The sequence below is a fragment of the Tursiops truncatus genome, chromosome 10, assembly GCF_011762595.2.
Source record: "Tursiops truncatus isolate mTurTru1 chromosome 10, mTurTru1.mat.Y, whole genome shotgun sequence".
Classification (NCBI taxonomy): domain Eukaryota; kingdom Metazoa; phylum Chordata; class Mammalia; order Artiodactyla; family Delphinidae; genus Tursiops; species Tursiops truncatus.
Genome location: NC_047043.1, coordinates 11493115 through 11513419, shown reverse-complemented (window position 1 = coordinate 11513419; position 20305 = coordinate 11493115). Strand labels below are relative to the sequence as shown.

The 20305-nt window shown below is 48.0% G+C and overlaps 1 long non-coding RNA gene across 4 annotated transcripts in view; it reads left to right on the top strand.

Annotated features, from left to right (window-relative positions):
- Positions 1 to 20305, top strand: part of LOC109551557 (uncharacterized) — a 628536-nt gene that overhangs the window by 11067 nt on the left and 597164 nt on the right. For 2 of the 4 annotated variants that reach the window (XR_012334348.1, XR_012334346.1), the window contains exon 1: positions 986 to 1333. This is a non-coding gene — a long non-coding RNA (uncharacterized lncRNA). The other 2 variants (XR_012334345.1, XR_012334347.1) reach the window with 2 other exon arrangements.

Here is a 20305-nt window from a genome sequence, read left to right as displayed (position 1 = left end):
AAGCCTATGGTGTCAGTACTATTCCTACTGGGGCTGGGGAAACTAAACTCAGAAAGTCACCCAGCTAGAGGAGCCCATAGAACTGGAATTTCTATCAGGTAGCCTGACTTCAAGTGCATGCTGTTAACTGCTAAATTTTGTTGGTTTATTGATTCCACGGCCTCTTTCTTTATCACAGAAATAACAGGGACCATTCGTTCACTCAGTTAACAAACATTTATCGAGTGTGTGCTTTGAGCTGATTCTGAAGAATGAACAAGCGTTAGAAGGCTTACAGGAGAAGGAGGATACGATGCTCTAACAACAGAGAGAAAAACCTGGTGCCTTTTACTTTAACCTTTTTATTTTGAAATAAAGATCAATTTATAGGAAGTTGTCAAAAGAATGTCAGGGAGTTCCCGTGCACCCAACAGCCCTTCTCTCCTGAAGCTGGCGGTGAAACGGGAGTCCCCCTAAAACCAAGTTCCTCTGCTGAGTTTGTGATTAATCTCTCTACCCAAAACTTCATTCCCTTTCTTGTCCCACCCCCTGTTCCCTTCAACATGGAGGAGTATCACAGAAAAAGGGGGCCTTCCCGGGTACAAAAGCCCCTCCACGCGTGTCCCTCCCCCCAACGCACACTGTAGTTTGTAGAAACAGTACTTAGTCTCTCAGGACTTCCCAGAGGTCCAAAGAGCCGATTCAAGCCCTTACTAATTAGGGATGTGAGGGAATGTAGAAACAAAGGAAAAACAGTCAAGGAACAACCGTTCGGCGAGAAAACAGAGTCCTAGCTCCTCCTCAGGGATGTACATAATAATCTGACGTGTGTCTTTGTGCTGTTCTGCAGGCACGAAGGCCCTCACCCAGGTGGAGGATGGTGACTCCATGCTGAGACCCCAGACTTCTGTTAGAACCTTCCTAAGCGTGGACTTGCAGAGCTGAAAGGGAAGAGAGAGGATGTGGACAGCGGGTGAGAATACGTGGCTGTGGAAGGGGTGCAGGCGATGGCCACCCTGACCTGCGACCTATGACCTAGGCCAGTCTTCCTCCGCCCCTTCCTGGGCACTGCCTCTCGAGCTGCTGCCCCTCGATCACGGGCTTCCCAGCTTTGCTGCTCTCCTCCCTCCCCCCGCCCTCTGGCCCATCTGACTGTGGAAACAATTGCGAAGGATTATTGTATCGGGGTTTTATATAATATGGAGTGAAGTGTGGAGCACACCCTTACAGTTTGTCTCATTTTCTTCCTGTCACTGAAGCAAAGTATTGAGAAGAGGAAGTCATTTTACAGTTGCCGCAGCTGCTACTGAATTTAGATTGGAAAAATGATTTGCGCGAGCAAAGTGGCGATCAGGTAAGTCCCATGAATTTGTTCCTTAAAAAAATGTGTTTGTTAGAGAGAGGACGGGACCAGGGAAGGAGCTTTGCCAGCTTCTGTGCGCCAACCTCAGAGACGCACTGGGCTGATAGGAAAGGTGAAGGCCTTTCAGCCCTTCTGTGTCTGATAAAACCCTTTCCCTTTTCTCCATCTCATTTAATCCTCGCAGTGAGAAGGGTACGGTCGCCTAGGGGTTACAGTATGTCCAGCTTATAAATACAGAGAATGAAAGATACACAGCTAACAGGGAGAGGGTCCATCTCCAACCCCTGAATGCACCTAAGAGCCTCTGCTCTTCGGATGACCCTTTGAGTGTATGTGGTCCCGCTAATCTTCAGATGAGATTCACACTTTGAAGAGAAGCAGGGAATTTGCCATTTATTTGCCATTTATTTCATGCTCATTTTGTGCCAGGAACAGGGAAGGGGTGGCTTACGTTAGTTAGCTCATTTAATCCAAGACCTGAGAACACCAGGACCCAAGAACAAAAGCCTTCTGCAGGGCTGGATTTTAATAAGACAGGAAATGATCACAGTTGCTTTCGGAGGCCTGGGCTTCGCTAGGACGGAGTCTTTCTCCTCCTTCTGAGCTGCCTGCTCCCGGGAGATAGAAGCTCCACTCCTGTTGCTGTTTATTAAGTCAGGGCTGGGCCTTGCACGCTGGGGCCCATGTCTCCATGAGCTTCTGCAGCCCCTGGTAGATGTGAGGCCCCTGTGACTTGCTGCAGCTACTCCCCCATCATGGGCCCTTGTCCTGCAGGCTCACCAGGACCTCCAGGCCCTGCGGAATCTCTACCAGGTGTTTCCAAGAGCGCTCAGGAGTGTCCCGCAGGCGCTACTGACAAGGCTGGCCCTACTCTGGGCCTGCTCTGCCTTGTCTCCTGGGGGCTGGGCCCCTGGGTGTCTGTGCTCAGCACTTCTCTGTGAAGGGACTGCCTATTCTGAGCAGCAAGTGCCCCATGTTTCTCAAAGTTTCAGCAACACGGCTTCTCGGCTTCTTCCGGAACGCCTGGTCACCTTCTGTCACCTTAGGACACAGTTTCGAGTGCCAGATCCTCGTGAGAAGGAACTCTGACACCCGGGGTGCTTGACTCACGCCCCTGAATGACCCCAAGTTCCAGGCGGGGACTCAGGGTCAACCCACCTCTCTGCAGATGGCCGTGGCTGCTTACTGGGTCAAGCTCAAGGGCCTGGCTCCTTCCGGGCTCTGGGCGAGGTCTCTCTATACTATTAATAACTGATAGGGGACTGTCAGTTATTTATACCCCCCTCGATACTAAAATGTGAGTCACTGATAAAAAGCAGTCAGCCATTGTTGATTATCCACACTGTGCCAGGCCCGATGCTGGGAGCTGTACGCACGTTACCTGCTTTTACTCCCCAGAATGACCTGAGATGCACCCTTTACCACCCGTGGGGTCAGAGGTCAGTGGGAGCCGGTGGCGCAGGATGTCCAGGGAAGTGTGACTGCACCTTCTGTGCCTCAGCCCTTCATCTATAAAATGAGCCGTTAGACCAGATGTTCTTTAAAATCCTTTCTGACTCTAAAACGCACTTCTGTTGCCTTTCTAAGGAATATCTACAACCTCACAAAAGTCAAAACTTAAGCCCCCAAAAGATGCAGGGCTGATTGTAGAAACACCTCTAATATCTACACATCATTATATCCGTGGGTTATTATTCTGAGGAGGGAGTTGTTTGAAACTGTCTGCTACGGTTATTTTTATTTTTTTTTTATTTTTTTATTTTTTTTATTTTTTATTTTTTTGCTACGGTTATTTTTAAATTTCAAGTCAAAAAGCTCACCTTGGACTGGCTTAGCAAATAGGGGACTTCCTGGCTCATCTCTGAAAGGTCCAGCGCCGGCTGGGCTTCTGCTCTTTCTGTCTACAATCTGCAGGTTTTGCGTTTGCCCTTGGTTCACCTTTGCCCTCACGCAGGGCTCCTTCATTGGCAGGCCGGTCATCCAAAGCATTAGGGGCTTGCTGTCGTCGAGGGAGAGAGAGCACTGCTTCCATAGTCGTTGAACAGGTTTTACTTTCACACGGGTTGGTTCGTCCCTGAACTGCTCTAAATAAATACTAAGAGTTGATTGGCATGGGCCTAGGTTATCATCCATACTTAAACCAAGCACTGTGGCACAAGGGATAATATTTTAGGGATTGCTAGATGCCAATCGGAGTCTATTCCTTAGATCTGGGGGTAGATTCAGTCCTACCCAAGACTCCCGGATGCTGGGCAGATTCTCCAAAGGAAATTCTGGGTAGCGTGTCAGTCAGGACAGAACGTGTTATGCTGCAGTAGTAAACAAACCCCCCATCTTAGTGATTTGAAACAATAGAGACATTTCTTGCTCAAATTTGATGCAGATCCAACAGGAAGGCCCTGCTCAGGGGGGTCATTCCCAGGCCCAGGCTGATGGAGGCTCAGTCTCGGCACGAGCTTTCGCTGTGAGTGTGGTGCGGGGGAGAGCTGGAGAGACCGGCGCCAGCATATACATGTGTCCACCTGGAAACGCCAGGCACCACTCCTGCCCACTTTTCACTGGGGAAAGCAAGCCAACTAGATGTCTGTCTTCAAGGGGGCAGGAAAGTGCAGTCCACCTGCAGGCCTGGACAGAGAGGAGAGCTGTGTCGATGAACAGCAATGACGTCTGACACAGCAGGAACCGATGCAGATAGGTCATCAACAAATACTCAAGGCGATACTTCTGCAATTGTAACAGAAGGATTTAAGGGGTGGCTGTGATACACTTGGAAAGAGCACCAACTTAGAGGCCGAGCACCTGGGCTGGAGTGTGATTGAAATTTGCCAGCTCTGCGTCTCTAGGCAAGGAATCTTTGAGCATCGGTTTTCTCAACTATAAAAAGAGGGATGACAGTATTCATCATGCAGAGTCTTTATGTGGCCCAATGAAATAATGCATGTGAAAGTACGTTGCACATTTGTAACTGCTGTGTGCTGTGTAAGAATTCTTGTAACTTTTCTTTGACTTCTACTTAAGTAAAACCTTAACATCAACACTTGTCAGTTCTGGAATGAGCTTTGGGAAGGCAATTGCTGACTCTGCCTTTGGACTTCTGTTCACCAGCCTGACCCTACGCTACTCTCCGCAAATGTAGGATGATAGAAATGGTTCTGATTTTCCAAATAGTCTCCTGGGGGAAAATGTTCCTCTCTCTCATTTGTGCTTTTATTTCACACTGTGTCAGCAGTCTATTTCCTCACAGATGATATATAGTTTTAATTCTGTAAAGGTTTTGGTAAAGTGAGGACTCTGAACTCTCCAAGAGGGGCAGGTGGGCTGGAACATGGTATGATGGCGAAGGTTGCTTCCTGAAGCATGAAGATCTGGGTTCCATTCAGGGTTTTGCTACCTGGGAGCTGTCGGACCGCAGGCAAATCCCCCAGTCAATTCAGCCTCATTTTGGTAATATGTAAAGTGCAGATAAAAATTCCAGCCCCATCTTCCACTGAGGATTTTTGAGAGGATAAAGGAATTAGTGTTCCCATTATATATCCCCAAATATTCATTGAATACTTTCAAGGTGGGAACCAGGCACTGAGCCAGGTGCCGAGGGTAAATCAGTTAACTGGACGTGCAGGATGCCAGCATGTGTGCGAGGCCCGTTCGGTTCTCTGGGGGGAGGCTGGGGGGCCTAACCTCATGGGTCTCGAGCACTCTGGCTGTTGTGTGTACTTTAGACATGGCAGTATGTGAGGTGGGAAGGTGGGGAGAATTCAGGGGAAGATGGGCGCCCCCAATGGGTCACACTGACTGCTCCCCTCCAGTTCCCCCTCCCACTTTCGGTAGGTGGTAATAGGGGTGGGTGGGGACCCAGTGATGGGAGAGCAGAGAGTGAGTGTGCGACAAGGGTATTCATCCTGAGGGCCCTGACGGGCATATGGCAGCGTCCTCGGCGTGGTGGCTTACCTGTACAGGTAGTAAAGGAATGCCCTTCTGGGGTTTTGTAAAACGTTCTTTCGACCCAGTTTCCCAGTTTGGGGGGAGCAAGGGGCGAGTTTTACAATAGTCTCTTCCCTGGAAGTCGTGTCACCCCACCTCCTGAGTAAGTATTGTGCCTTCTGCTCTCGCGGAGCGCTCCAGGGAGGTCTCCATCCCTTCGCAGCTCTGAATCAGCCGCTGCTCCCCTGATGGTTTTGCTGGAGCAGGGCTTAGGGTGAGGGCTCGTTAGATAGTGCCTGCGAATCATCTGGAGTTCCTTGGAGACGGGCGCCTCTCGATGTATTATTAATAGGGGCGAGCACAGTGTTTCCAAACAAAGACGCGCCTACTTAAATACCTGGGGTCTGGGGGAAGGAGGGCAGAAGGGAGGGCTGGAAAGCAGACCCAGCCAAGAGAGCCCATCCTTCGGGAAGGCCTTCAGCCCCGTCACGTGATCTCCGGGGTGGCGGCCGTGGGCAGGGACTGTCAGTATGACGTGGATAGTTGTGGAGCATCCCCTCAACAGGCAGTACACGTGTGGACAGTGCGGACAGGGCACTGGTCTGTGACGGGGCCTCTGAGGAGGGAAATCAGTTAGTCTGGCCAGGCTGTGCCCCCAAGGGTGGTTTCCAATCGAGGAGACTGTACCAGCTTCCGGGAGCACTGCCTGCGCCGGCATTCGCCTGAGACAGATCCCTCTGCTTTAGCTGGTGCTGTTTCCTAAGAGAAACAGGGAGATGACCTTCCTGGATTAAGCCCTGCTCCTCCCAAAGGCTGGGGTGCACCCCATGCAGATTTCAGTATCGAATGGCTGGATCATTAAAGGACTGATCTGAGGAGGCCAACTCCTATTGTTATGGAGTCCAAGCTCGTTCTGCTCACCGCACGGCAGGCCGGTAAATCAGAGACGAGGTGTTGAGGAAAGGAATATGACTTTATTCGGAAAGCCGGCAGACTGAGAAGATGACAGACTAATGTCTCAAAATAACCATCTTATCAGGGTCTGGATGCCAGTTTCTTTTATAGAATCAGAGAGAGAAATAAAGTAAAAAGGCAGAATAGAGAGGGAGAGGTGGGGAGGAAGTAAAGTAAAAAGGGCCATCAGTCTTGCAAAACATCTCCTGGGGAGGGGATGTGTTAATTTCTTCCTTCTTGCAGCTATCCACAGGTGGACAGGGTCAGGATGTTTCCCTGAACAAAGGCACTTTGGTTTAACATTCAGGCAGAGGGGCAGGGTTCCCTGAGTCAGGTCATGTATCATTATAATCACAAAAGCAACAAAAAGCAAAGGTTAAAGTCAAAGAAAGAGATCCAGCATGGAGTCCGATTTAGCTCTTCCCTGTTACACTATGTTAGGGGTTGTGACTCCCCTCCCACTGGAGGATTTAGCTCAGAGACCTCGAACCACTGTCCCTGCTGATCCCTGTAGCTGCTCAGGTGGGTGGGTACCCAGGGCATCCCCAAAAGATATGTTGACGTCTGTTATGGGCTGGAGGTTTGTGTCCCCTGAAAACTCATATGTTGAAGCCCTAACCACGCCCGCCCCCCACCCCCAGTGTGATGGTGTTTGGGGATGAGGTGTTTGGGAGGGGATCAGGATTAGATGAAATATGAGGGCGGGGCTTTTATTACCGAACACAAGTGTGTGTGCTTGACGCAGGGGTAGGCCGAATAAACAGAAACGTCGGAGTTTGGAGCAGAGAACGGTTTATTTCAGGGCCCAGCAAGGAGAAGAGGTGGCTTGTGCTCAAAAACCCCAAACTCTCCAATGGTTTTTGGGGAAAAGTTTTGACAGGCAAAATTTGGAGTGAGGGCTGCAGGGTGTGTGACTTTGTTCTGATTGGTTGGTGGTGAGGTAGCAGGACAGTGCTCCAGGAACCTTACCCTCAGCCTGAAGTCACCATCCTTCACCTGGGTGGGGCCTTAGTTCCTGCAGAAGAGCTCAAAGATACTGTTATGTATGTTTCTTGAGGAGGAACCAGGACCCTGCCCCAAGGCTGCGCTATTGTTTCTTTTTTGTTCTTTTAAATTAATTAATTAATTAATTTTTGGCTGTGGTGGGTCTTCATTGCTGCGCACGGGATTTCTTTAGTTGCGGTGGGCGGGCTTCTCATTGCGGTGGCTTCTCTTGTTGCGGAGCACGGGCTCTAGGTGCGCGGACTTCAGTAGCTGTGGCGCACGGGCTCAGTAGTTGTGGCTCACGGGCTGTAGAACGCAGGCTCACTAGTTGTGGTGCATGGGCTTAGTTGCTCTGCGGCATGTGGGATCTTTCCGGACTAGGACTCGAACCCACGTGCCCTGCACTGGCAGGCGGATTCTTAACCACTGCGCCACCAGGGAAGTCCCTGCACTATTGTTTCTTGACTGCTCCTCCCTTGTTTCTGCATCCCCTCCCTTCCCTGATTAGCAATTGTTTGAATGTGCCCTTTGGAACTCAGGGAAGGTCAAGGCGGCTGAATGAAGCCTATTTCCTTACAAACAAGAAACAGAGAACACAGAAAGGATTTGTACCCAGGAGGGCCCCACAAGGTCCTGCTCCCTTTTGACCTTACTTGGAAATTGGCTTATTGCAGATGTAGTTAGTTAAGATGAAGTCATACTAAAGTAGGGTGGGCTCCTAATGCAATGTGACTGGTATCCATATAAGAAAAGAAGAGACGCAGACACATATAGAGGGAAGAGGATTTGAAGACCCTCAGGGAGAACACCGTGTCAAGACAGAAGCAGAGATTGGAATGATGCATCTACCAGCCAAGGGAAGCCGAGGATTGCTGACCACACCAGAAGCTACGAGAAAGGCCTGGAACCCATTCTCCCTTCCAGCATTCAGAGTGGGCACGGCCCTGCCCGCCCCCTGACTTTGGACTTCTCATCTGCAGAACTTCGAGAGGATAAATTTCTGCTGGTTTAAAGCCGCCAGCATGGGGACTTTGTTACAGCAGCCCCAGGAAATTAATACTGTAGGGTCTAGGGGTGTTCAGATGCTCTTTCAAACTGACCACAAACACCTCTGTTGCCTTAGAAAGCCGGCCAAGCCCAGGAGGCCTCTGCTCTCTTTGTGTCTCTATTTTGGGAAGTCTGTACACATGGGCTCCCAGGTTCACTCACTGAGGCCAGGCCTTCTGCTGCCAAGTTCTCACACAAAATGTTCCAGGATACAAAAGGGCTTAGAAACCCATGGGCCTGGGCCAGTAGAAAAGCAAAGCTGTCTTCCTGTTTGACGAAAGGACAAGCATCTCTGAATATCAAAAACCACACATCATTATTTATCCTCATGAATCATCAGGTGACATTTTATTAGAGGACACCCGATCTCATCATAGGTCAGGCCCGTAAGTTACCAGGGGGAAACGGGCAGGTTTAGTATGGGTTGGTAAAATCCCAATGCATTAGACGATCTGGAAGTTCTGGCACTGAAAAGTCTCTGCTGTGCCTGTCAGGCAACCTCTGGCCGCAAGCGGTGGACCTCAGAGCACTACCAGGGTCCCCTTTCCCCCTCTTGCCTCCGCCCCCATAGTTGCAGATCACAGGGCTTCTCTACAACTGCCTAACCACCAGCATCGTGTTCCTGGTCCTGGGTGGGGATGGCACTGTGGCCGAAGCTTGGCCGCAGACACCTGGCACTCTCTCATGTTAGATCATCTCTCAGAAGAAGCGTAAACCTCCAGCAACCTCAAGACCAGAATCCCCCTCTAGAAGGTTCCTTCAAAATAGCACCCTGTGGTTTTGCCTTCGGGGAAATTCCCTCCCCCACTGGCATCCTTGCATCCCTGGGAGGGGCTGATACCATTAACCCAGGAAATAAAGCCTTCTTCATTTGTATTAGTTAAGCTGCCCAGTTGACTCAAACCAAAGCTTTTCTGCCTCCAAACGTTAAGAGCCAGTAAAACTTAGGTGGAGAAGAGATCCAGAAACTTTTGTGGGAATAATTCTTTTTTAAATTTGGCCTGCTGAAGGCAGAATTGTCCCAGCTCATGACTCCTGGCTATTAAAAAATGTTCTCAGGGCCTGTGGATGCTAATATAAACCAGTCCCTATGTTAAAAACAAAACATAATTATTAATGAACGTAGGTAGATAAAGATTTTATTTAGAACAGGCAGCCTGCGTAGGTTTTGGCTGGTGTGAGCATTTAAAATGTTAAGGGGAAGTACAAGTAGGGCTGGGAAACTTAGGGGTAGGTTAATTAATTGGGCAAAATAATTCACTTGGCTACAATGGGTGAGGCCTTGTGTCGGGCATTGAGGGAGATGAATGAGAAATGGTTCTTAGTAAGGACAAGGGACCACTAACGACTTTTGTGGTGTGTCCCTTAGGCACAGACAATAGTCGACCTGTATTATCTTATTGAATCCTTACTATTCCCACCCAGAGCCATGGAGCAACTTGCTGAATTCACCCAGCCGGAAAGGCCCAGGTTGTTTTTTGAATCAGCTTAATTCCCAAGGCCTGGACACATATTAACCCTGATACAAGGTATACAGTGATCACTGGCATAAAACTATCCCAAGAAAGCCCAGGGGAGGGAGAAATGGATTCCCCTTGGGAAAGTCAGGTAAGATTCTGTGATGGAGATAGCATTTGAGCTGGTCCTTCAAAGACTGTGCGATCGTAATAGGCAAAGATGATTGTGGGGTGTTGTCAGCGGAGAGGAAAGAGCCCAGCAAAATTTCCCAAGGAGGCAAGTGGGAATAATCTGGTGTGACAGGTCTGAAAAATGTACAGGGGAGACATGTGACAAAGGTCATACTGTCAAGGACCTTGAATGCCACTCTAAGGGACTTGGATTTTATTTTGTTAAGCAAAGGGTAGTGATTAGAGAATATCTAAAGAGAAGGGTATCATTAGAGCTGTTCTCTGGGAAGATAATTTTGATGGTCAGTGGTTGATGGGTTGGCAGGGACAAGGCTGAGGCCAGAAAAACCAGGTAAGAGGCTGATGCAGCAGGAAGGTGTGAGCTGCTGGAACCAGGGCAGAGGGAGTAAAAGGAAGGGACGGAATCCAGCAAAGCTCGAATCAACAGGACTGGGCCGATTGGGAGGCTAGAGCAGGGCCAGCCTCATGGGCATGACTGGGAGGGGCCCCCCACTGGGTTCGATGCTCTGCTCTTGTGTCCTGAAATTCTTGGTCATTTTTGAACAAGGGCCCCCCGCCTTTTCATTTTGTACCTGATTCTACAAATTGTGTAACTGATCCCGGACTTGGGTTTCAGAACTAGACACACTGGGTTTGAAAATCCCCGCTGTGTCTCTTATAGGCTACAAGGATTTTCAGCAAGTCACGTCACTTCCTGGCCTCCTCAATTTCCTCGTCCTTAAAATGAGAATAACAATCATTACTCTATAGGGTTCTTGTGAGGACTGGAGAAAATAATGCTAATAACTACCATTTTTAAGCACTCGTGTGCCAGGTCCTGGGCTAAGCACGTTTATATCAATGACAATTTAATCGTTATGACACCTTATGAGGTAGGTGCTATTTTTATTCTGATTTTACAGGAAACAGACTCACAGGAAGTCATGCCACTTCTAAGTGATGAAGCTGGGGTTTAAATGATTTCTGGTCTGCCCAGCTCCAAAGCCTGTGCTGGCACAGTGCTTGACATTATGTTCAGTTGTGTCGCTGTCGCTACTATTGTCATCAATAGTGGGTGGGGGTGAGGAAGAAGGGAGAGCAAGGAAACAGAAGTGAGTGGAGTGACTGGGCGGATGGGACTGCCGTCCTCTGCAGAGCGAGGGTAACCCAGGAAAACTCCCCAGTTCGGGCAGGGGATAGAATGATACATTTGGCTTGGAGCCACCAGACTTGGGACATTCTTTTTTCTCTTTCCATGAATTATTTCAATTAATCTTTATAATAACTCTATCACTTAGATTCTCTTTCTTATGGTTTGTAAAGTATGAGCTGAGTCAGCTTAGTGGGTAACCCTTCTAGGAGACTTCCTGTCACCAGGGTGACTGGGAAGATCAAAACGACACCCAGAGTTGGGAATGAGTCTTATTGGTGGAAATTAAGACACCTTAATATGCCAGGAGGCTTGCATGATTCCCATCATAATCCTGTACTGTGGCTGGTGACTGGGTCTAGCTGCAGTTTCCTCCAGAGACATATAAGAAACAACGGAGGGAATTCCCTGGTGGTCCAATGGTTAGGACTCCTCGCTTACACTGCCCAGGGGGTGGGTTCAGTCCCTGGTCGGGGAACAAAGATCCTGCCATCTGTGAGTCGCAGCCGAAAAAAAATAAAAAATAAAAAAAAGGAAACAATGGATGAGGCTGTTGAGGTGTCCTGAATGGGATTGAACTTGTCAGATCCTTCCCTAGAGCAGGTGTGAGAAGAGAGAGGCTGGGAGATGGGGAAGTGCCCAATGATAGGGTGTGCCGGGGTGAGCGGGAGATAGGAACAATGTCCCACCAGTCAAGGAGCAGGGCCCGGGACAGGGAGGAAAGCTGCTTTCCGCCATCGCCCTAGTACAGGGCTGGCCTGTGTGGCTGTAACGTCAGTGAGCCGAAGGCACCTGACCGAAGGGGAGTGTGCCCAGAGAACAGCACGTGTGCACCCGAGCCTTCCACAGGTGCGGCGGGATCAGCCTTCCTGCCACACGTGTCCTTGGGTAGCTCAGAACACTGTGCGGGCTGACACTTTGCCCGCTTTTCCTGGAGTGGTCCAGCTGCTCAGGAGGGCAATGCAGAGTGTTCTGAGGTGGGAGCATTGGGAAGGCCACACAAAGGGGCCAGGCCTAGGAATGCTGCCTGGGCTTTGGAGTGGTCCAGAAAACTGTGTGTGAAGGAGTAGCTCTTCACCAATCAATCACGCATCCTAATTCAAAGGGGCAGGAGCAGGGACTGATGAATGCTTATTAAACAAATGGACCAGTTTCCTTGATGCACAAAAAGAAAATTTGCCATGTTTGTAGATACTTCAGTCATTATAGGAATATGCAATGTAGATGTAACACCCCAGTTTATCTCCCCTCCGCCCCAGGATAACCACTAACTCACTTTGAAGTTGGAAGTGGGCACTTTGCCTCTTGCACTCCATAACTATAAGTAACTTAGGACGATTCTTCTGAATGTAACAAAAATAAATGCCCATGGGCTGGAATTGAATTTAATGTAGTGGAAAGGGCGCAAGAATAAGATCTTCGTGCTTAACTAGATTCTGCTGCTAACATGCTGTCTTGCAGGGTCTTCCATTTAAGCCCCCAGCTGGACCTATTAGGACAGGGTGGAATTGTCATTTGGGAGCCTGGTACCCTGGAGATCCACTCTGTCCCTACCTCACTCCATTTGCAAGGTATTTGATTCCAGTCTTGTCTAACCAGACTTTTTTTTTTTTTTAATAAATTTATTTATTTATTTATTCATTTTTGGCTGTGTTGGGTCTTCGTTGCTGTGTGTGGGCTTTCTCTAATTGTGGCGAGCAGTGGCTACTCTTTCATTGTGGTACGCAGGCTTCTCATTGTGGTGGCTTCTCTTGGTGCGGAGCGCAGGCTCTAGGCGCGCGGGTTTCAGTAATTGTGGCACATGGGCTCAGTAGTTGTGGCTCACGGGCTTAGTTGCTCTGCGGCATGTGGGATCTTCCTGGACCAGGGCTTGAACCCGTGTCCCCTGCATTGGCAGGAGGATTCTTAACCACTGCGCCATCAGGGAAGCCCCAGACTTCATTTTTTTTTTTTTTTTCTTTTGCTGTACGCGGGACTCTCACTGTTGTGGCCTGTCCCGCTGCGGAGCGCAGGCTCCGGACGCGCAGGCTGAGCAGCCATGGCTCACGGGCCCAGCCGCTTTGCGGCACGTGGGATCTTCCCGGACCGGGACACGAACCCGTGTCCCCTGCATTGGCAGGTGGACTCTCAACCACTGCACCAACAGGGAAGCCCTTCTTTTTGGCTTTTGACATTTTTCTGCCTCTAGGATCTTGGCACTTGGGTTATCAGCCTTCTTATAAATTTCTTCATTTATTTATTTTTGGCTGCAGTGGGTCTTTGTTATTGCGCGTAGGCTTCTTCTAGTTGCAGCGAGCCGGGGTACTCTTTGTTGTGGTGCGCAGGCTTCTCATTGAAGTGGCTTCTCTTGTTATGGAACATGGGCTTCAGTAGTTGTGGCACGCGGTCTCTAGAGCACAGGCTTAGTAGTTGTGGCACACAAGCTTTGTTGCTCCGAGGCATGTGGGATCTTCCAGGACCAGGGTTCAAACCTGTGTCCCCTGCATTGGCAGGCAGATTCTTAACCACTGCGCCACCAGGGAAGTTCCATCAACCTTCTTGACTTAACCATCTGACTGTTGAGTTGGCCCTCTTCCTGGTTTGATGCATTTGGACTAATCTCACAAAATTTATAGGAAATCTATAGTAACTTGGGCAAGTAATCTGTAAAAAGAGAGGTTAGATAATAGTAGTGACCATTTATTGAGCACTTATATGAGCCAGGCATTCTGCTAAGCACTTCACATGAACTGTCAAATTTACTCCACCCAACATTTCTATGCAGTAGGGTTTAATGAGCTTAACAGTGAGGGTGCTTTGGGCTGCAAGTAATGGAAAATCCAACTCAAGGTGGTTTAAACAATAAGGACATTTCTTGGCTCACACAGCTCACAGGAAGTCCAAAGGCAGAATGGACTTTAGAGTAGGGTGATCATTCGTCCAGAAGACTGACTTCAAGGATCCATGTTCTTTCCATCTCTCCACCTTGCCATCAGCAGTGTGGACTTTATCCCTAAGGCTGTGTCTCCTCGTGGTTAAGGGTTGGCCGTCAGCAGCAGTCAGGGCACCTGGCTTTCTTCTTCTCTACGTTATACCTCAGGGAGGGAATTGCTTCTGGAAATTCTTTTAGAGGAACTGTCCTAGAAACTCTGGGGGCAAATCCCCTTGTATTTTGTTGGCCTGATCTGTGTCATGTATCATGAGCTGAAGAGGAGGGTAAAAACATTGTGATTGGTTTAGATACATCAAGACCCACTTCCAGAGCTAGAGAAGTCGTTAGCTTCCCCCGAGTCACACTGGCTGCATGGCAGAGAAAAAATCAGGGCTCCGCCAGGAAAGCGGAAGGGGGGACATGAATGCTGGGTGGGCCACCAACAATATCCACTAAAACGAGGTTAACTAACGTGCCTGAGATTGAACTTGGTCAAATTAGCCTTGTTCTTAACCACGGCACCCTGTTCCCCCCATCTCAAACATTCCACACGTCTAAATCAATTAGAAACACTTCAACCAGCATAAGAAGAGACTGTGAATAAATGCTGTTCTAATCCCCAGACACATTTAACTTCTCTAGATAGCCGTATTTCAAAGGATATTTTATAAGTACCAGTTAATGTTGAAGAATCTTTTGGCATAAGATATTTGATTGTCAGTTTATGAGTGGGATATTTCAGTTTCAAAGTTCCAGATCTCTTTCTGAGTCCAAAATATGCAAGTGTACAGGATTTCATCCCAAACAAGTCATAAAATCAAATGGTTTATCCATAATAAAAGCTGGGGAAATGAAAAATTTATCTTCCCCTGAGTTCACTTTTTAAGACAAACTCCCCCAGTTGACCTTAAATTGGGAAAAAGAATCAGAACCTATGTGTGAGTTGGGCAGTTATCAGCTTCGCCAACAGCTCAAACTGACTCAAATAATAAATGGAATATGTTGACGTGCATCTACTGAAAAACCCAGAGCTAAGCAATTTTCCTTTAGCTCAGTAATGTCACCAAAGGTCCTGTTTATTTCATTCTCTCCTATCTGTCTTCTGTGGTTATGCTTCATCTCAAGGCTAGCTTACTTCGGGGTCACAAGATGGCTGCCTATAAATCCTGGACTACACGCTTCCCTCTTCCCATCTGTGGACAACGGTGTCACTGAAAGAACTAAGAAACTTCATTCTCACAAATCCCCAACAATGTTTTCTTGAAGCTCATTGGCCTGAACCAATCTGTGTGGCCAGGGGGAAGGAATAATGCTGATTCCCTTACCCTACATCATATATCTCACCTCTAGAGTTGATCCCAATGGCCAACCCAGACCCAGGGCCTATAGGAAAGGGAAGGAGAAATGATGCTGGGAATGTAATCCACAAAGGTCGACTGCTGCACTAGCTTACAGCGATAAGTGTTTGCCTCCGTTGCTCAGCTATTCCTCACAGACTTCTCAGAAACAATGCACACAATGGCATAAGGAGAAGGCAGTGAGAGAGTGGGGAGAAAGAGAACAATCGTCAAGTTGTAGGCACAGTTTGTCAGAGTTTAGCAAGCGTTCTCTGGCCAACCCAGAGTGTCTGTGGGTGGAAAGTTAAAAATCATGTCCTGACAAAGGTCGCTGAGTCATCCCCACCCGCAAAGCCTCCTCTCTTCTCCCCACGGGTTGGGCATTCTCTTCCAAGCCTCTCTGAGAGCCTCAGACTCAGTATATTTTTTCTTATGTTTATCTGCAGCTCTAGCCACTGGCTATACCTCCCCACACAGTGAGGGGTGGCATCTCCCTGAAACACTTCCTTTGGAAGACTCCCCATCGAGGAGACTCGGTCCTCAACAGTGAGGGGACTGGCCTGCAAACAGAGAGACCAATCCCAGGGGGCCCAGGGCTGTTTTGTTCTTGAGTTATTCATTCAACTTCATTCATCCACTCATCTTACAAGTACTTACTGAGTGCCTACCATGTACTAAGAACTACTCTATGACTGAATTTACAGAATTAAATAAAACTCTCAAAGTCTCCATCACATGGAGCTTTGCATGTGGAGAAGATAGAAAAAAAAAAAAACACATTTATATACAAAGTTAGGAAATGGCAAATGTGATGCAGAAAAATAAAGCAGGAGGAGGGCAAAGAATGTGTGTGTGGGGTTGTACCTTTGATGAGGTGGTGAGGGAAGTCCTCTCTGAGGAAGGACCAGCACACAATACCTAGCGGTGTTCAGGACACGGGGGACTCCCTGAATAATTAATTAATTAGGTAACTGGTTCACTAAACCCAGAGTTGGGGCTCTCTTAACCCTTTCTGCAGAATCAGGACTGTTTAGTTCAATTTAGATTGAGTAGAAACTCTTTGGTCTTCAGTAGAGGGATTACACAAGCCATTCTACCTTAAAACGGAAAGACCGAAAATGCAGAGGAGTAGGCATATAAATACTAATTTGCCTTTGAAGCCTTTGCACATTTACAGATTGCTTTATGAGTGGAGAGGTGGTCCTTGGCGTTCATCTGCCCGTTTGCAAATGAGCATTTCCCCGAAATGGGCCCATACGGACTCTCTTCCCCTCACTGTGGGCTAGTTAGTGAAGCCCATGTGGACCGAGGGAATGAAAGCACAGATTTGACCCAAGCATTCTTTGACCTATATGTTTATGTGGGGATTAAGCGTAGAATGAGTTGTCACTGAAAATATGTGCTTTGTGTATTTAGAAGATAAGTATTTTTTTTTATTGCTAATTAGTGTTAGACACACACATTTGTTATGTTTGTACGTCAAGATTCATTTGTCCTTTCAAACCCACTGCCTTAATTAATCTTTGTCTAGCCACTCGTGTTGCACTCCGGCTATAACTCAGACTGCTAGGCTCTGCGGTAATGGGGTTTCTACTTAGAAAATGTTGAATTTCAAAGCAGCATCCAGAGTTTGAATCTTGCTGAAGAAAACGTCCTTTGGTAAGTCCGCTAACTAGCCTCACCGTAGGGAGCCCACGCGATGGGGCCGTGGGAGAGTATGATACTGCTCAACATTTCCTAAGTCTTGGCCCTGGGTGTCATTTTTTTTCCTGTGAAGCATTTCCTGAATCCACCCTCTATCCCCAAGAATTGAACAACACTCCCTCCTTTGTGCCCAGGTAAGACCTTTACACACAGGTATCAGAGTGTCTCTGATTTTATTTCTATTTTAATACAACTGCTTGTTCGCCTCTCTACACTCACACTACCTCTCTCCTACCACTCAGCTTCTAGAATACAGGAATTGTACCCTTGTATTCATATGTGCGTCCTCGGCACTCAGCATCTTCCTGGCAAGGTGTTCTTTGTAAAATGGCACCGGAGAGTAATTCTTTAAGCACAAGTTATTCTTTAAACACATGAGTGTCATCTGACTCATAGGACTTTTAAGACAAGTAGAACTGGACCCTAATGTTTAAGAAAAACCTAATTGATGGTAAATTTAGTATTGAGAAAATTCTGTCATTGATTGAATGGGTTTTTTTTTTTCCCCTGGAGGGTGAGAAAGACCGTCATTGTTCAATTTTAATAGCAGAACATCTTTTGGAACATCAGTGCCCCCTGATAATACATTTGAGAAGTATTGCCTTAACGAATAAGTATTCCAGTATAATTAATATTCTAACCTTAAAAATAATAATGAACACAGTGATGACATTTTGTATATCGTTTTACTGCTTACAGGGACTATCACGTCTAGTTTATTATTTGACACTGAAAAGAAGAGTTAGAGGCAATTCTTATAACCATTTAAATGATGCAGCAGGTGAGAATGAGTTAAATTGTTCCCATTCACAAATCTGGCAGGTAGAAGAATTGGGACATAAGCCCACGTGCCTATGTTAAAAAATCCTACTGTGTGTTTGTGTGTGTGTGTGTGTGTGCGTGTGTGTGTGTGTTGGCCCTCATGCATAGGGAAGCCAACTGCTGATGTCTTAAGTGGCTGACCTTCAGAGAGCTGCGATCATTCTAATGAAGCTGTGAGGGTATGTGTGGACCCAAGACATCTGGGGGTGTGATGTGAGGCAGGGCCAGGAGGTGGAGGTTCCAAGTCCTTCAACATCTTGTGTTATTTACATCTTGTGTAATTCAATCTGCACTGGTCAAGACCACTTGCTGATATATGGCCTCGTGGTGATAAGACTGAGACCCAGAGAAGGGGTGGAGTTAGGCTTGTTGCTGCCCGCTCTCTTCTCCAGCTGGCTTTGCTTGTTTCGCCCGCCCGAGGGTGTCTATCTTACCTGCCGCTGACAAAGATTTGTCAGTGACCCTAACCAGGCTATCCCTCAAGTGAGCTCCAGCTAAGAATAAACACAGCCCCAGGGAACACGATCATTAAAACCACCTGCGGCAGGATGTAGCAAGCACAGGCCCACAGTCTCACATCCCAAATCCCTGGAGCCAAGTGAGTTTCAGGACACAGAATATTACCTAACACCCCTGGTAGAGGTCCGGCAGCATTGTGTAATCAAGCATCTTATTAACTCTGAAGCCAAAGGCACAGACGGCGCGGTGAAAGAGACAGACTATTAATAGGCTCACATCCATTCAGGTCAGCCCTGGACACCCAGTGAGTTAGGACTTAACTAGTGGTTTGGGGAGCACCTTGAATTTCAGAATTGTGGGTAAAAGATAACAGACCCTTATCCTCTTTGTACCATCACCACCCGCATTTTCTCCTTGTTCATCTCAAAGACAAAACATATTTTTTGGCTTGCTGGGGTTGACAATGGCCAACTTTTGTTTCCTTAGAAAGATGCTGTGTCATCACCCTCTGGACACAGCTCCATATGTGAAGGCCAATTTTTCTGAGCTTGAAGAATTGCCTTTAGATGTTACTAATGAAAGCTGGTTTATATGGAATTTGGGCCAATGGGAAGGATCTCCAAGAATGGTTGTTTTGTAGACGGATGGGACTTGGGAGCGTCCCTCATGTGGCAGTTCCAGCAGGATCCTAGGAGCCACTGGGCAGGAGCCGTCACTCCTTATAAGGGACAGACTGGGGACAGGAGGACTGCAGCACGGGCTTCATGTTGGGAAGAAGTGATTTGAGCTGCGTTATCGGGGGCCGGATTCGGGTTGTATGTCTTAGATGATGTAAGGTCACTGAGGGGTTTGGTGCCAAGGCTGACGGGATGAAAATGGGGCCTGGTGACGAACTGCACATTGTGTGCTGAACTTGTCAATCTCTTCCAGCACCTGCAGCTCGCCTTCTGCTCAGTCCTTTGCCTGAAATGCCCTTCCTGGGCTCCTTCCCACCCAGGCACACTCCCACTCGTTTCTCAGGGCGCAGCTCAAATGTCACCTGCTCTGTGGAAGCCTCACCCTGACCCGGGGGACGCTAACTCCTCCTTTCTCTGTGATCCCACAAGCCTTTCCATGCACCTGACGCCACTTCTCTAATTGCACTGCAATTGCCCTTGAGTCCTTGTCCCCCCAAGTTGAACCTCAGGCTTCCCCAGGGAGGGTGCCATGTCTTTCTTTTTTTGGACTGGCATCTGGCACAGTGCTTGACCCAGAGTTCTAAACAATTGTTAATTGAATAAATGCTTTTATGTCTTCTATCATTTCTACATATTCTCTGTTCTTGTTTTCTTTCTCTTTTTTAAATTTGTCACATCTATGTAATCAGAGTGATAAATCTTGTATGGTTTACGTTTTGGGACATAGGAGTTACCACCATCCTTCAAAAAAGAACCACAGGGGCTTCCCTGGTGGCGCAGTGGTTGAGAGTCCGCCTGCCGATGCAGGGGACACGGGTTTGTGCCCTGGTCCGGGAGGATCCCACATGCCACGGAGTGGCTGGGCCCGTGAGCCATGGCCGCTGAGCCTGCGCGTCCAGAGCCTGTGCCCCACAACGGGAGAGGCCACAACAGCGAGAGGCCCGCGTACCGCAAAAAAAAAAAAAAAAAAAAGAACCACAGGATTGTATGAAAATAAGACTCATGAAAAGACTGAGGCGAAGATTGTTGGATGCTATAGTGGCTGTCCCCCAAAAGATATGTCCAAGTGCCAAACTCCTGCACCTGTGAATGTGACCTTGTTTAGCAAAGGGTCTTTGTAGATTGAGGAATTCCTTTGTAATTGAGGAAAGGATCCCATGGTGAGATCATCCTGGATTGGGAGGGTCCCAAATCCAACAACAGGTGTCCTTCTAAGAGGCAGAAAAGGAGATCCAGAGTCACAGAGGGGAGAAGGAGATGTGAAGAGGGAGGCAGAGACTGGAGGGATGCAGCCACAGGCCAAGGAACTCTAGGACTGCTGGCAGCCACCGGAAGTGAGGGGAGAGGCATGGAACGGGAGTCTCCATCA